At 37.2% G+C, this 6,019-nt stretch overlaps 1 pseudogene; it reads left to right on the forward strand.

The window, feature by feature from the left end:
- The window catches only part of LOC139870116 (uncharacterized), a 52,519-nt pseudogene extending 47,459 nt beyond the window's left edge, over positions 1 to 5,060 (forward strand).
- Positions 5,061 to 6,019: the final 959 nt, after the last annotated feature.

Consider the following 6,019-nt stretch of genomic DNA (forward strand, 5'->3'; position numbering starts at 1 on the left):
AGCGACTATCATAGCGCCTCTTGACAATTTCCATGTGCCTTTACTGAAATGACTATCATAGCCCTGTTTGTCGAGAGCTATCCCAGAAAGTAAATTCAGCCGAAGATCTGGCACATGGCGGACATCCTTCAGAGTGATTGTACTCCCGGAACTTGTCTTTATCTTGACATCACCAATTCCGACAATCTCAGCGGAACTGGAATTTCCCATCTTCACAGCTCCAAAGTCACCAGCTTTGTATGTTGTGAAGTATTCTTTATATGGAGTCACGTGGTAGGAAGCTGCAGTATCTACCACCCATTCCGCTTCTTCTCGTGAGACGTGAAGGCATGTCTCATCATGGGTTGAACAATAAGCTACATCACCAGAGATAGTCACTAATGTTTCTCCACCCTTATTCTTCGGCTGTGAACTACTTTGACCTTGTTCCTCTTTCAATCTATAGCAGTTCTTCTTCATATGTCCCTCTAATCCACAATGATGGCATTTATATGTTGGTTTTCTGCCATCAGCTGACCTGCCCCTGCTCTTGCTTCTGCCTCTCCATTTATTTTTGCTACTCATTCGCTGTCTCCCCCGATTCTCTGTGACAAAGGCATGGGTCTGATCTGTGCCCATGTCTTTTCTCCTTGCCTCTTCACTAAATAGGGCATCCTTGACCATTGACACGGTAAGTTTGCCATTTGGGGCTGAGTTGCTGAGTGTTACTACCAGCGTTTCCCAACTATCGGGAAGGGAACTAAGTAGCAGTAGCGCCTGAACTTCATCGCCAAGCGGCATCTCTACAGACGATAACTGGTTGATCAAGTTCTGGAACTCACTGGTATGCTCGGCAACTGAAGTTCCACTTTTGAGCTTTATGTTGACTAAACGCCTCATCAGCAGGGCTTTATTCCGAGCAGTCTTGGCCTGGTACATGTCCTCCAACTTTTTCTAGAGGACATATGCGTCTGTCTCTTGTGCAACATGGTGGAAGACACTATGATCAATCCATTGACGGATCTGACCAATAGTTTTTCGGTTTGATTTCTTCCACTCTTTCTCTTTGGCAGAATCAGGGTTTATACCCTTCAATTCAATAGGATCGAACAAATCCTAACAGCTGAGGAGATCTTCCATCCGAGGTTTCCACAGCGTGTAGTTTCTGGCTGTGAGCATAATCATAGCTCCGGAAGATGATGTTGACTCTTCTGTGAACATTATCACCTTACAAATAATTTTTTAACACAAACGGGGTTGAATTGTAGAAAACAGAGATCACCGTTACGTCCGGAACGGTTGAAAATGGTGGAATAGACACTTCGCGGCTTAAATTCCACTTACGGGGCAAAATTATAATTTTTATAAACTTCAGGGACCAAGAATGAAATTCTGAAAATTTCAGGGACCAAATTGTAAAATTTCAGAATTGCTACAGTACCGCTACAGTACTGCTACAGTGCTGCTACAGTGCCGCCAGCTGCTACAGTGAATTGCTACAGTGATCGTCTTCTCCGGCAAAAATTCCGGCACCGGACGTCTTCTCCGGCGAGATTCCAGCGAGTTGACCAAACTTTGACCGCGTTTTCTGGGCTCGTTATAACTCCGTTTAAGTCGCCGTTTTTTGTCTTGGACTCGGTTCGACGAGATGAATCCAATGGTACACTAAAAATTGAATTTTGAGAAAACTTCAGAAAACTCAAAAACTCAACCAACGTCTCTAACCAAGCTCTGATACCACTTGTTAGGAAGAGGGGATCGCCTGGACGTTGGGAGATATAAATTTGAGAGAAAAACAACTCTATTACTCACAAGAATAGATTTACAGAGTATTACAAAACTCTTACAAAAAAAACTCTCAAAACTCACACACACTCTCTAAGTTGTGATTACACTTCTCTGAGTGATTTAGGATGATTTACAATGAAAGTTTGCATCTCTATTTATAGCAAAAATTCTATGGCGGTGAATGGTGTGAACGAAGAAGGTTGGCGGAAGTTGGCGGCCGTCATCGTGTTCAAGTTTGCTACTTTCATATGAGTTGTCAAGGTTGCCTATTTTGAATATCTAGAAGGTGGGCTTCTAGATTGTAGGCTGGAAATCTTCAATATTGCCTGTTGCTAGAGGGTAATTATGTCATTTGACTCAAATACACTCGTTGTCAGCTTCTTTTTTTGACAATGTCCGACATCAGAAAACAGAACAAAGAGGCGCATTTAGAAGCATTTCAAGTTGACTTGTCATCTTTCTCATCTATGATGAGATTCAAAGAATCTCTTGAAAAATGGCTTTCGGACTCGAAAATTCATCCATCTGTTCAGCTTCTCATAAATAATGCTGGGATACTTGCAACAGCAGGTCGTCTCACTTCTGAAGGACATGATCGGTAACCCTTTTTTGTTATTATTTATTTAAATTAAATAATAAAACAAAGGCAAAGTATGTAGTATTTTGTTGTTTGTTTTAACAGGATGATGGGACTAATTACATCGGTGCATTCTCTCTGACCCATCTCTTACTCCCCCTTCTAAAGGAAAGTCCAGTTCCTTCACGTATACTTAATCTCACATCATTTACGCATCGCAATGGTGAGTTTTTATGACTGATTGATCTAATTGAAGCTCGTTTTCTTACTATAGTTTTAACTAGTTTTCGAACACTCGCTTCGCGCCGGGGGTTTGGTTTTCGATGTATTTTATTGCGTTAATTTTGTAAAATTATTTCGTGGTTAATAATGATGTCGTTGAAGGGCAACTCGAGTCGAACTAAAAGGTATAACCCGTGAAAGATCTAAATGTTATTTTAAATTAACAATATATGTGCATCTCCGCGTTTCGCTATGGAATTGTCGACTTTTAAAAATTTAACGCAAAATCAACATGTATAAAACATACCCTAAATATTTAGCGTTTTTTTAAAAGCCTCCGTTTTGCGTATAGTTAGTGACATTGTATTCCTAAAATTATTTCGAGTTTAACGATGGTGTCGGGAAAATTTAACTCGTTGCTATAGAGAAGATATGACCTGTTGAATATTTGGGTGGAATTTATTTAAGATTTTTTATGAAAATGGTTATTTGACACGTTACCCCCTGTTTGGGGGATCGATTTGAATTTTTGAAAAAGTGTAGGGGTCGATTTGAATTTTTGAAAAAAGTGTATGAAGCTTTGTTGGTGTAATAAAATTTAGTTAAAATAAGAAGAAAAAAAAAAGGTGAAAGAACGAAAATATCTCTAATTACTATTTATAATTTTTGTCTAATAGTTAATATAGTAATTTTAATTTTAAATAATAATAATGAGGAGTTAATGAATTTTCTTTATCTAATTTCCAGTTACTAGCGGCTTTCGGCCAAAAAATGAGATTATTTCTGGCACATGTTTTTCAGAACTTAACCACTACCCTTGTGCTCAGATCTACGAGTACTCGAAATGTAAGAAAATGTGAAACATCTTTAAAGTTAATACAATAATTTATATTTCACCCTTTTAGCACTAAGACCATTCCCAGCGGCCCGCCCTCCACCTTGTCATGGGTAACTCCCTCCGAGGGCGCCGATGGCATTCCTGCCGCCCTCGGCCGCCCTCATGTTTCTCTCTCCATTTCGTGCTGCAAGTTTTCTTCCACAAGCATATTCCAGGACGAATTTTGTTGCTTTTTTGGACTGTTTAAACGAATTTTGTTGCTTTTTTGTTACCTCCGAATTTTTTTGTTAATTTTTGTTGCAGGTTTGAGAAAATATAAAATGAAGGAATGGAAGGTTGAAGATGAACATTTGGCATCTTTATATATATTTATATTAATATTATTCAATATTCAGTATATATAATATAATATATATAGTGGGTAGGTGAGGTAGGTGACTATTGAATGGTGTTTAAAACTAGACAAAAAAAATATACAGTTTTACATTTTACTCCGTAGAAATTTTCTAATTTTGATTAAAATTAATAATTTATAAAACTAATACAATTAATAAATATAAATATAAATATATAAATATAATTAATAATAATAAAATAATAAATAATAATAATAAAAATAAAAAAAAAATTGAGAAAGTATGTCATGGTTGGCAATGGTGTGTTATGGGAGTGTTATGGGAGGAAGTGGTGAGAAAGGAGGAGAGAGAAAGCTGATGTGGCGCTGAGGAAATGCCCATGACGGCGTCATGGTTGGGAGTGGTCTAACACACACACTGTTTTGCTTAAGTATGTATACTTCTCTTCTCGTACGAACTCCATCGACAAGTTAACCTCACACAAGAATCTTCTAAACCGATCTCAGTAATGTATGTATTTCCAATTTTCCGGGTTCTATTTGTTTTTCACTTAATAATCGTAAATAAAAATAAAATTGATTTCGGTTGACAAAGATTCCTCCTGTTTTTATCTTCACTTCATCATTATAACCAAAAACGTGCTTTAAAATTTTTATCTTCATCATTGACAAAGTCACCCGAGGCTGGTATCTCTTCAGTTCTCGACGCGGCCCTTGCCCCTTCGGTAACTCATTTCAACTTTCTAAACTCTTTTTATTTATTTACAACTTAATAAATTTGTTTTGAATAATAATAAGTGTAATCCAAAAAAGCACATACATAAACTATCATTTAGATAGACTGATCTAAGTATTACCACTAATTTATGATTCTAGTTATTCAATATCAACTAATAAATCGCTTTCAAATCTGTGATTTAGACACCTAAAACATCAAAATAATTGAAGTGAATGCAGGGAACATCGGGATTATACTTTTTTGGAGGGAATGGTAGGACGATTGATTCTTCTGCACTTTCCTACAACATCAAACTTTCGAGAGAACTATGCGATACGTCTCATGATATATTCAATGATTCTTTGATGAATTACAACAATAGAATTTAATTATGACAAAAGTGAAAAAGGCCGGTTGATTAAGAAATAGAAACCACCTTTAGATATGTGTGTTTACAGAGTAGGTCATCAACTGTAAAGAAAAATGCTATTGCTCGTCGTAATATATATGTGGAGACTTTAGAAGGGCAATAAGCTTATGCTAGCTGATCAAACTTACTAGTATGAACGTGGCCAGTTTCTGGGTGTGGGCTACCGTAATTACTAGTATGGTGGCGTTACTAATGGAAAGGGCAATGGCTACCGTAATTACTAGTATGAACTTGACCAGTTTCTGGGTGTTGGATCATAATTTTGGTTCAAAAATCATCTTCAAATTCTGATTCTGTTTTTAACTTTGCGAATAATGTTCTTATCTTGATGCATATTGAGATAGTCCGATGGTTGGGGCCTAGAGTTTCTTGCAAGAGGTCTCAGGTTTGAATCATGTCTTAGACGAATATTTTGTGGTGTAACGACCCGACCAAAACCGTTATTGACGGCGCCGTTAACTTAGGTCCCGTTGCGTGGTCGTAGTCCCTATATGAGACTCGTTTGACCAAAATTATGTCGCATTCATTTGAAAGGTACAAGACTTGCAAGTTTAGTTTACAAAACCATTCGACAACAAGTCTAAGTTTACAAAAGTCATAAAGTATAAATGAAATAACTTGCGACATAATTAGTTTAAAAACACAGTTGCTATAAATAGCGTAAGTATGTAAACAATATGTTTGAATCCAAAGGTGCTATCACTAGCGTATGCACGTATGTATGCTTGACTCCAAGCATGAAATCAGAGTGTATGCATGTATGCTTGACCCCAAGCAAGTATGAATGTACGCGGAAGCATGTATCAAATAGCCAAGTATGAACCTGAGAAACATATAGAAAACTGTCAACGAAAAACGTTGGTGAAATCATAGATGTATTTGTAAACGTTGTTTTTGAACCACAATAGTTTGTATAGATGATTATCCAAATCGTATTTATTCCGAAGAATGTAGTTTGTATTGCGAGCACCCAATTACCAAAGCTTAACTGAATCTTCCCTCTGAATTTTGAATATAGTGTTAGAACATATACTATGCACGTTGAAATTATATTTCATCCACTAACGGTAGCGAACCGTCTGAATGAGGGTTCGTTAAACCCGTATGGCCAC

This window comes from Rutidosis leptorrhynchoides, chromosome 10 (genome assembly GCF_046630445.1).
Source record: "Rutidosis leptorrhynchoides isolate AG116_Rl617_1_P2 chromosome 10, CSIRO_AGI_Rlap_v1, whole genome shotgun sequence".
NCBI classification, from domain to species: domain Eukaryota; kingdom Viridiplantae; phylum Streptophyta; class Magnoliopsida; order Asterales; family Asteraceae; genus Rutidosis; species Rutidosis leptorrhynchoides.